Here is a 12034-nt window from a genome sequence, read left to right as displayed (position 1 = left end):
TTGGATAACTCTGTTTGCCCACTTGTTTGAGGGTGATAAGGTGTGGCCACCTCTTATCCTTTACTCCATATCTCAAGAGTAGAGTCTCTAATGGTCTATTGCAGAAATGGCTTCCTCCATCATTGATAAGTGCTCTAGAGACTCCAAACCTGCTAAAAACATTCTTTTTGAGGAAGTTCAGAAGCATCTTATTATCATTGGTTGGGGTTGCAATGGCCTCCACCCACTTAGATACATAGTCTACTGCCACTAAGATATACTTATTTGAGTATGAGGTTGGGAAGGGATCTATGAAGTCAATCCTCCATACATCAAACAACTCAAGTTCTAAGATGAATTGTTGTGGCATTTCATTTCTTTTGGGTAGGTTCCCTGCTTTCTGGCATTCATTACAGTGTTGTACCATTTCCCTTGCATCCTTGAAAATTGTGGGGCAAAAGAGTCCACATTGTAGAACTTTGGCTGCAGTCCTTTCTACTCCAAAATGTCCCCCATAGCAAGTACCATGACAATTCCATAAAACTTCCTTTCCTTCTTCCTCTGAGATGCATCTTCTAAGTATTCTATTTGGACATTTCTTGAAAAAGTATGATTCATCCCAGATGAGTGCTTGGCATTATTGATAAGCTTTCTCTTCTAATGTTTGTTGAATTCTGGAGGAACCTCCCCAGTGGCTTTAAAGTTTGCAATGTCTGCAAACCATGGTGCCTTGTGAACCACCATTAGCTTCTCATCAGGAAAACTCTCATTTACACTTGGGCTTTGTGTGCCTTCTTCTTCACAAGGAATTCTCGAAAAATGATCTGCTACTTTGTTCTCCACCCCTTTCTTATCTCTAATCTTAATATTGAACTCCTGCAACAACAAGATCCACCTTATCAATCTTGGTTTGATTCTTGCTTGGCAAACAGTATTTAAGTGTTGTGTGATCAGTAAAAACAATCACTTTGGAGCCAATGAGATATGATCTAAATTTATCAAATGCAAACACTATTGCCAACAATTTCTTTTCAGTAGTGGTGTAATTCTTTTGAGTGTCATTAAGGACCTTGCTGGCATAGTATATGATATGCACCAAGTTATCTTTCCTCTGTCCTAACACTGCACTAATAGCAACATCTGATGCATCACACATTAATTCAAAGGGTAGATCCTAGTTAGATGGGGGCAATGATAGGTGCTGAGGAGAGCTTTTTCTTCAGAGTCTCAAAAGCTAGCATGCAATTCTAATCAAATACAAAAGGTGTATCAGAAACAAGTAGATTACTTAAGGGCTTGGCAATTTTTGAAAAATCTTTGATAAATCTTCTGTAAAAGCCAGCATGCCCTAAAAAGCTTCTAATGGCCTTGACATTGTAAGGTGGGAGGAATTTCTCAATTACCTCCACCTTAGCCCTATCTACCTCAATGCCCTTTTTGAAGATCTTGAGCCCAAGAACTACCCCTTCAGTGACCATGAAATGGCACTTTTCCTAGTTTAGAACCAGGTTGGTTTCTTGACATCTCCTTAGCACCAGAGCAAGGTAGTGCAGGCACTTAGAAAATGAGTCTCCAAATACAGAAAAATAATCCATAAACACTTCTATAAATCTTTCAATCATGTCAGAGAATATGGAGAGCATGCACCTTTGGAATGTTGCAGGTGCATTGCACGATCCAAAGGGCATTCTTCTATATGCAAAAACACCATAAGGACAAGTAAAAGAAGTCTTCCCTTGGTCTTTATGATCTACTACAATCTGATTGCAGCCTGAGTATTGACGAATGGATTTTTGTGTGGTTTCGAATTTCACAAATAAGTTCTCATTGAAAGTATAGCTTCTAAACCAATAAGAATCCTTTCGTACAAAAGATTGTTGTCACAAGTAACAAAACCTTAAAAATAATAACCGAAGTATTCAAACCTCGGGTCGTCTCTCAAAGGAATTGCAGGAAAGTGTGCTTGTAATTGGTTATGAAAAAGTATATTTTTGGGGTTTTTAAGATAAGAAGCAAGAATAATAAATGGCAAAAGGAATAAACTAATAACTAGAAAAGCTCTTTGGCAAGGTATGAGAACTGGATGTCCTATCCTAGTTATCCTTATCAATTGTGATGAGAATTGTTCATTGCTCCCCCTTAGTTAACCCTCAACGAATGAAGGAAAGTCAAGTGGACTAATCAATTTGATTCCTCAAGTCCTAGTCAACTCCTAAGGATAGACTAGCTTTAGTGGAATCCAAATCAATCAATAACTTTAAGTGTTACTAATTACTCAACCAAGCCAAGAACATAAAATCCTACTCTAACAACCTTTTAAGCATTTTGTCAAGTACTTGGAGGGCATAACATAAAAAAAATAGAAAAGCAATAAGAGATAATAAAATCCAAACAATTAATTGCATTAACATGGAAATTGAATCTAACATTAAAAGTTCACAACTAAAATAATAACAATGAGTAATCAATAAGAGTAGAAGAGAAATCCTAAATCCTAAAACCTAGAGAGAGGAGAGAGTCTCTCTCTAAAAACTACATCTAAAACCTAAAATTGTGTGAATGAGAAGTTGTGTGATTGAATGAATGGATTCCCCCACTCTGTAGCCTCTAATATGTGTTTTATGGGCCAAAAAGCTGGGTCAAAAACAGCCCAGAAATCGCCCTAGCAATTTCTGCAGTCGCAGTACGTCGCGCATGTCGCGCATACGCGCTAGGTGCGCGTGCGTGCCGATGGACATTTCGCTAATGTGCGCGTGCGCGTCACCTAGCTGCATGGCCATTATGGCAAATTATATATCATTTTCAAAGCCTGGATGTTAGCTTTCAAACACAGCTGAAGCCGCCTCATTTGAACATCTGTAGCTCATGTTATGATCGATTGAGTGCAAAGAGGTCAGAGCTGACAGCTTTGCAGTTCCTTCAGCTTCTTGTATTCCTTCCACTTTTGCATGCTTCCTTTCCATCCTCTACGCCATTTCTGCGCTGTAATATCTGAAAACACTTAACACACATATTAAGGCATCAAATGGTAATGAAAGAGGATTAAAATTAGCTAAATTAAGACCAAAGAAACAAGTTTTCAATCATAGCACAAAATCAGGAAGAAAAATGTAAAACATGCAATTTTAATGAATAAGTGTGATATTAGTGGATAAAATCTACTCAATGAAGCACAAGATGTGCCACAAAATAGTGGTGCATCAAGTATCCATCCAAGAAGCAATAATACTCATGTCCAGCAAGTATCTCTAACATTTGATCCATGAACGACAGAGGGAAATGATCCTTCATTATGGCTTCATTGAGCTTTAATTCGTTCCTTTCATTTGGCACAACAGTGATTCCTCTTTTCTTTGGAACTACTTGGATAGGGCTTACCCAAGGGCTATCTGAGATTAGGTAGATGACCCCTACTTGTCACAGTTTCATTACCTCCTTTTGCACCACTTCTTTCATGGCTGGGTTCAACCTTCTTTGGGGTTGGATGGAAGGCTTTGCATCTTCCTCCAATAGAATCTTATGCATACACATGGAAGGGCTTAACCCTTTTAAGTCAGCAAGAGTTCATCCAATGGCATTTTGGTGCTGTTGCAGTACTTTGATTAGCTTTTCCTCTTGTTCTTGACTGAGGGCAGAATTGATTATTACCGGATAGCTTTCATCACTTCCCAACTATGCATACTTGAGGGTGGCAGGGAGTGTTTTCAGTTCAAGCTTGGGTGCTTCTTTCTCCTTTTCCCTTTCCTCTGGTGTGCTTGATATGGGCACTTCGGCATCTTTGATATCAGCAACCTCAATGCCTAGTGTGGAATCCTCTTCTGTCACTTCTTCAAGTGTTTCTTCAAATGTTTCTTGCACCACAATGTCCACTGCATCCAACCTCATACATTCTCCTAGTGACTCCTATGGGTAGCTCATGGCCTTGAACACATTAAACCCAATTTTCTCATCATATAACCTAAGGGTAAGTTCACCCTTTTAGACATCAATGATAGCCCCAGCAGTGGCTAAAAATGGCCTTCCCAAAATTATTGAAGCCTTCGCTTCTTCCTCCATATCCAACACCACAAAGTCAGCAGGGAAGATGAAGTCTCCCACCTTCATCAACATGTCTTCTACTATTTCATGAGGGAATTTGAATGACCTGTCTACCAATTGGAGAGCCATTCTGGTTGGTTTGGCTTCCTCAATATTCATTCTTTTCATCATTGTTAAGGACATCAAATTTATGCTGGCTCCCAAATCACATAAGGCTTTCTCCATTGTGATTTCTCCTATAATGCAGGGGATTTGGAAGCTTGCTGGGTCTTTCAATTTTTGAGACAGTTTGTGTTGGATGATAGCACTACATTCTTCTATTAAAACCACAGTTTCATCATTCCTCCAACTTCTCTTCTTAGTCATTAATTCCTTCAGAAACTTAGCATATATTGGCATTTACTCTAATGCTTCAGCGAAGGAAATGTTGATCTGAAACCTCTTGAACACCTCTAGGAATCTGGAGAATTGGCTATCTTTTGCATTCTTCGTGAATCATTGAGGGTAAGGAGCTTTTGGGACATATGGCCTTAGGACTTCTTTTTCTTCTGATGGATTGGAAGTAGGTGTTTGTGCTTATTCCTTATCACTTGAACTTCCCTTTGCTTCCTCCTCTTGAGTTTCCCTTGAGGTCTCTTTTAATTCCTTTCCACTTCTGAGGGTAATAGCTTTGCATTCCTCTCTCAAAATTGTCTTGGCAGCATTACAAGAGCTAAGGCCAGGGGCTTGCTTGGACAGGTATCCAATTTGTGCCTCAAGTTTTGAATGGCAGCATCTTGATTTTGTAGATTGGATCTCACTTCCTCCTTGAAATTTTTCATGTCTTGAGACTCCTTACAAAGATTGGTGAGCATAGCTTCGATCCTGGACAACTTATCTTCAGATGGTGGATGGGTAGCTGAGTGTTGAGGCTGATTGGCTTGGGCTTGATATGGTGGTTGAGAGGAATTTTTGTATAGGTGTTGATATGATCTTGGATTGGATTGTTGGTAAGTGTACTGGTTAGTGTTATAAGGTTTCTGATCTTGGCCTTGGTTTTGTTAGTTTTCTCACCCAAAATTTGGGTGGTTCCTCCAACCTGGGTTATAGGTTTTTGAGTATGGATCATGAGCTTGCCTAGATGAATTCCCAAGGTAATTGACTTCCTCCCAGTTAACTCCTTCCTCTGTGTCCAACTCTCCTTGAGGTGATGGTTGAGTATGGATGGCTGCAGCCTGATTCTTCCCCATTTGCTTGGTCAATTCAGCTAATTGCTTAGTGATCATCTTATTTTGGGCCAGGATTGCATCCATGTTATTCAGCTCCATGACTCCTCTTTTGTTGCTCCTCTCAGAGGCATAGAAATACTCTTTGTCAGCCACTGTTTCTATGACATCAATGACTTCTTCAATAGTCTTCTTCTTGTTAAGGGACCCTCCAGATGAGTAGTCTACAACTTTCTTTAATTCATAGGAAAGTCCTTCATAAAAGATGTACAGTTGCAGCCACTCATTAAACATATCAGGGTGCATTTCCTTGTCAAATCTTTGAATCTTTCCCATGCTTCATATAAGGTTTCACCATCCTGCTGTCTGAATGTCTGCACCTCGGTTATCAATCTATTCACCCTTTGAGGAGGGTAGAACCTTGCTAAGAATCTAATTACCACATCTTTCTAGGTTGTTAAGCTTTCTTTGGGAAATGATTCTAGCCATTTAAATGCTTTATCCTTCAAAGAGAATGGGAATAGTAATAATCTATAGGTGTCAGGATGAACACCATTAGATTTAACCGTATCACAGATCCTTAGGAATGTGGTAAGATGCTGATTAGGTCTTCTTGGGCACTTCCTCTGAAAGAACAATTGTTTTAGACGAGTGTGATGAGCTGAGGTTTCAATTTGAAATTATTAGCATGGATGGTTGGCTTTTGAATGCAGCTCCCACAATTACCAGGATTGGGATTAATGTCCGAACCCAACACTCTCCTCTCTTGTTCAGCAGGGTTAGCTACACCTCCTTTGGCATGATTGTTTACCTCTCCTTCATGATGGTTTTCCATATCATCCTCTATGTCTATATCCAAGTCTTCCTCCTATTCTTCTGCACCAATAGCCTTCTTTCCTCTTGCTTCCTTCCTTAATCTAAGGAAGGTCCTCTCTGGTTCACTATCAAAAGAGGTTGAGGTTTCCCCTCTTCTACCTGTCATAAAATGAATAAGTACAAGAAATAGCAAGTGCAGAGTCCACTAAAATAGAGTATAGTTAGCTTGGTTAGAGCAATTTATCAAATGGTTAGTGGGTTAGCTTACTAGAAAGTAAGGAAATAAAGAAAAATAAAGAGAAACAACTAAAAATGCAGAAAGTAAAATTAAACAGCTGAAATTAAAATTCAATTAAACAAAGAAAAGAAAAATGCTCAATCCCCGACAACGGTGTCATAAACTTGATGTGTTGAAAACTGTCTCTCAACAATTTTCTACTGGCAAGTGCACCGAATTATCGTCAAGTAAAAACTCACAGTAGAGTGAGGTCGAATCCCACAGAGATTGGTTGGTTGATCAATGTTAATTGGAGAATTGTTCTAGTTGAGCGAAATCAGAAGTTGAATTGAGATTGCAGAATGTAAATTGGTGGGAAACTTAAGTGCAAGAAATGTAAATGAACAAAAATTAAATTGTAGAATAATAAGAGTAGAAACTTAAATTGCAAGTAATTAAAGTGCATAAGCTTAAATTGCAAGAAATTAAATAGGAATGGGGATTAAGCATGAAATTAAAGAGCAGAACGTAAAAGAATGGGTAGATCAGAGATGGGTAAGCTCATTGGGGTCAGGAGATGTGATAATCCTCCGGATCAAGTTCATTTCTATCTCTTCCTCAATCAATGCATTCATTGATCTCCTTGATAATCTTAGGTGATTAGATCCTAATTCCTTGGCAATCTAATTTCTCTAAGCATGAATAATTGCCCAATTTCTTGATTTAAGTGCTCATGGGAAGAGATGAAATATGGTCACTGATTATACCACACATATTCATAGATCAAAGTGTTGGTAGGATTACATGTCACGATATCCATCCAAACCCTAATCTAATCCAATGTGAGAAAGCATTTCTAGCATGATCTCCTCATTCCTCTTCCAAGGTTCAGAGGAAATCCAATTATGAATAGCTTTTTTCCCAAGATAACTACCTAATTGGATGAAGACTGAAAGCTTTCTAGTAAAATTAAGAGAAAAGAAAGAAGAAGAATAATGAAAACTAATATTGATCCATTGAATTACACAGAGCTCCCTAACCCAATGAAAAGGGTTTAATTGCTCATAGCTCTAAAAATGGAAAAATCGAACTAAAAGATATATTACAGAATTTAAAGAATTACAGAAAAAGAAATTGATAGAGTTTCAGTATCAGTCCATCCGAACTCCCCTACTAACTTGAATTCTAAGCTATTTATACACTTTCTTCCATTGATCTTCAATCTCCGAATTGGGCTTTTGGCCTTAATTTAATTGGGTTGAAGTTGCTCCAATTGGTTTCCCTTGCTATTGAGACGAGAGGAGTGCTTGTTGGAAGATTAGGTATTGGTTGCTATCATTGTCGTTTGGCTCAACATTGGAGTGCCAACATTCTTCTACCCATGCATACGTGTGCTTGCGCGTTTGCACATTTGGGTCCAAAATACGCATCCACGCGTGCGCGTGGATGCAAAATTTCCAAATCCAGTTTTTGAAGCTATTCAAAGACGTTGGCCTCAACGTTGGACTGACAACGTTCCCTCCAACGTTGGCATATCCACGCGTGCGCGTGACCTGTGCGTACGTGTGGATCATCAAAAGTTAAGCTTGCGCGTGCGGGCTGTATACGCGTACGCGTCGTTGCACTTTTTCAAATGTAGAATTTTGGAAGTCAGATTGCGCACGTTTGTTACCAACGTTTGAGGCAACGTTGTTGGTCCAATGTTGCTCCATCTACGCGTACACGTTTCCAACGCATGCGCGTGGATTGTCAAAATTTTCAATCCACACGCACGCGTACAGCACGCGTGCACGTCGCCACAATTTTTCCCAATTTCCAGAAAGTACATTTTAGCAAAACGTTGGCTTGCTAACGTTTCCTCCAACGTGGGCACCAGAAAATTATGCAGAGGCTCCCCTGTTTCATTCCTCTCAACGTTTGAGGCAGCTTTGGTGGTCCAACTTGGCCACCAACGTTGCTTCTTCTTCATCCTTTTCCTGGCCATTCTTCAACCTTTTTCTATGCCTTTCTTCACCAATCATGAAGCAAAACATGCATCAAAGCCCTGCTAATATCATGAGAGATTGCATTATTCTTAGCACACAAGTAATTATGGTATAATTCTCATGAAAAAGTATCAAATTAACTGGGTTTGAATGAATCAAGGTGTGTATCAATTTTTAACCCAATTGATTACTTATTGCTCAAGAAAGTGCATAAAACTTACTAAAAACAAAAGAAAAAGGCTAGTGAAACTAGCCTAAGATGCCTTGGCATCATTTAACTAATAATTATATCAATGACAATTTTAATTCAAGAAGCAAGCATACAAATAGTAAAAAGTATAACTCAAATCATGTAATGTAAGGAGCACCAATAAGATAACCAAATGGTTGCCTCAATTCTCCAACACCAGCTATAAGTTAAATCAATCATGATTCAATGTGTTCTTTAAAGTTCAACCACAGACAAAATTCTCAGAGAAAAAAATTCTTGATTATAACACCATTACTGGGAAGAAAGGCTTTTCTTTTTATAAAACCAGAAAAAATTCAAAAAAATTAAAATAAAACCCCCAAAATCAGAACTATCAAAAGCCCCAAAAACTCAGATTCAATGTAACTCAGAAATTTTATTCCTATAGTAAAATTTAGAATCAATGCATTTAAAAATTTCATTCCCATACTAAAATTCAAAACATTCCCATACTAAAATTCAGAATCAATGCATTCCAAAATTCCATTTTCATACTAAAATTCAGAACATTCCCAATCTTCACTCAGAATCAATGCATTCAGAAATTCTATTCCATAGTAAAATTCAGAAGTTTTTTACCAATACGTAGAGGAGGAGCAGGGGGCTTACAGCAGCGCGTAGTGTTGTTAGAGCTTGCGAAGAGGAGGAGATGAGACAGGGGAAGAAGAAGGAGAAGGAGAAGGAGAAGGAGAAGGAGAGGCGTTTCTCGAAGATTACTATGTACGTGGAGCCGAGACAGGAGGAGGAAGAGCCATGGAGCAGCGTGCGTGGAGAATATGACCGCGCCGATTCCCGTAGAGGAGAGCACCGCGCCGACACCCGTGAAAGGGAGCACCTTGCCATTGCCCGTGGTGAAAAGCACCGCGGAGTCGCCGTACGTGGAGGACAGCACCGCGATCTAGAGCTGCTGTCGTACATGGAGGAGAGCGACGATTGTGGAGGGTGTGTCGCCGTTTGGGATTGGTTTCAAGTGTTAGGGCATACGGTAGTGATGAATTGAAACAAATATGTTCTTTTCTTTTTTTAAGTTATTAGATTGGAAAATAATTGGTGGGAATATGATTAAAAGTTTTTCTCTAAAATTTTTAACTATGAATAATTTTAGGCAACTTTTTATAATTGTTATTTATTCAATTTTTTGACAATCTTTATAAAATGTTGTATTTTTATTTAAAAATATTATCTTAAATGTTTTATATTATAAGATTTTTTAAGTGTTGTTTTAGATATCAAAGACAACAAATTTTGTAGATAGCAAAAAATTTTGTAATCTTTGCCTTACTCAAAGGTAACTTGTAAAAAATGTTATCCTTTTTTATTTAAGGCAACTTTTGTTAAATGTTGCTTCAAGGGTTACCTTAGACCAAAAATGTTGTAGTCATTGCATGATAATTTATAATTCAATTTTAGAATTATATATCATATAAAATAATATTGAAAAAGATTTTACAGCTTATATAAATTATACTCTATTGTAAATTTGTGTGTGAGAGAGAAAGAAAGATAGACAGAGAGAAGGGTTGGGGGTTTATGGCTAAAAATTGTGTGCCACATGCAATTGTAATATTAATTATTGAAGCGGTTGTTTGTTTGGGCAATGGAGAATTACAAAAAGCTATTATTGCAGAATCTGCTTTGACTACATTTGATCATGTTAAAGTCGAAAACGCCATTGCAGAATGTGTGGAGGAGTGTGAGAAACTTCATGTACATGACCGAAACAAAATGGCCTACTGCATTCACATATGTATCGACTTAGAATGCACAAAATACTATTCAAAAGATGAAAAGGAGATGCATGTATGCATATACAAGTTTCGTGCTAAGTATTTCGTCAAGAAGTAATAAAGGTAAGAATATAAGCTTTTAGTTAATATAATATTAATTTTATAAATTCTTGATGTGTGAATATCACTCTTTTTAAAAGAATTTGGAAAATCCCATGAATTAAGGAAAAAGTTTCTAAAGTATTTACCGTTATCGCATAAAATACAAGGATTAAAAAATTTAAGAAATTTGTGGTCGTAGTTTGAAGTATCTCCTAAAAAAAGATGAAACAAATATTTCTAAAGTTTATTTCAGTTTTGAAAGTTTTATTTTTCATTGCACCAGAAGCTATACCTAGTTTATTATGAGTCGTTTAATTTGAAATTAATGGTAGAATAATATTTATGCAATTCGGAAAAGACTAGGAAGTAATTCAAACTACCCATTTGATGAGTTATATATTGATTTTAATTAGAGTCTTTATTTTGTTGTTGTTTGCTTCAATTTTTCTTGAATTTAAAACACTTGTTGTGTTTTAAAAGTTTTGACGTGTAAAACATGTTTGACTAGGAAGTAATCTACAATGATTATTTGGATGCACAATGCTCTTGTTTATAATTTTTAATTTTTACTATATATGTTGCAACGTACCTTAAATATAATGTACCAATACTTTAAATAAATACGAGACAACAGTAGCTATTTACAATCAAATGTGTAGGAAAACTTTATGAAATAATATTTTGCAAATACAATCTTGATATATACGATCCTTATGTAATAAAGCCTTCTATGTCTAAATTAATTTTTGAGTAGTCTTTGCTGTGATAAATTCTTTACTCTACTTTTCGTAATATTGAAAGAGTCATAAACTATATCAAAAAGTTATTTAAATGTTCATTCATATAACATACAAAATAAGTATCTCAAAGAGAGAAAATCAACTTGTATATATTAAACGTGAGCATGATAAATGAAATAAGTATTTCAAAATTTTAGTTTAGTTCTGATTTTGTTTTTTAAAGAATCGCACTTGATATTTTATTTTGGTGTATGTCTATGGTTTATGTAATTAAAGTTTGAAGCACTGTCTTTACTACCATTATGATGTTTAGGAAGATAAGGATAATAATTTCCCAATAACTTTGTTCTAAACCTCTATCTTTGTCTCTCTATGTGTGTGTGTTTCGTTGTAGGTTGGCTTATTAGAATTGAATTCTCCCTGGAATGGAAGAAGCTATTAAATAAATTGATCAGATTGGAAAGTGATTCGCCTTGCAGATTTATAGTATGGTTCAATTATCCATAACTTTATATATACTCTCAATAATAATAATAATATTAGGTACGTACGTATTATAATCAGATGTATTAATTAAAATGTTGTGAAATAAAAAAATATTTATTGGGTTTATTTGTTGCAAGATTTTAGCTGTACTTTTTTAACTCGAATTGCTTAATTTAATGGGTTTAGCTAAAACATATGCTAAGATTATTAATATATAGTAGAAAATTTAAATCTTTTATTTTAATAAATAAATAATAAATATATCAAAAATTTAAATTTTATATTTTTTCATATAAACATTTTTAATTAGTCATCTTAATATCTATAACAATATATAATGTCAATACATGATTTTGGTGTCCAATTTTTTTTTCAATTTTGTCCTCCCTAATCATCTATCTCATTATATGTCAGTTTTACATTAAAAAACTTCCACTACCTCGTCTTTTCTCTTATCACATATATTCATGTTCTCTCTTATCTCACATA

The 12034-nt window shown here is 36.3% G+C and overlaps 1 long non-coding RNA gene and 1 other non-coding gene across 2 annotated transcripts; both read left to right on the top strand.

The window, feature by feature from the left end:
• Positions 1-5514: 5514 nt before the first annotated feature.
• On the top strand, positions 5515-5617 carry LOC112793788 (small nucleolar RNA R71). The gene has a single exon (XR_003198482.1). It is a non-coding gene; the product is annotated as a small nucleolar RNA R71 (small nucleolar RNA).
• A 4375-nt stretch (positions 5618-9992) lies between these two features.
• LOC140182694 (uncharacterized) lies at positions 9993-11669 on the top strand. The gene is made up of 2 exons (XR_011878733.1): positions 9993-10340; positions 11454-11669. It is a non-coding gene; the product is annotated as an uncharacterized lncRNA (long non-coding RNA).
• The last annotated feature ends 365 nt before the right edge of the window (positions 11670-12034 follow it).

Source organism: Arachis hypogaea, chromosome 3 (genome assembly GCF_003086295.3).
Source record: "Arachis hypogaea cultivar Tifrunner chromosome 3, arahy.Tifrunner.gnm2.J5K5, whole genome shotgun sequence".
Lineage (NCBI taxonomy): Eukaryota > Viridiplantae > Streptophyta > Magnoliopsida > Fabales > Fabaceae > Arachis > Arachis hypogaea.
The sequence above is the reverse complement of the archived record's forward strand: the minus strand, read 5'-3'. Positions and strand labels throughout refer to the sequence as shown.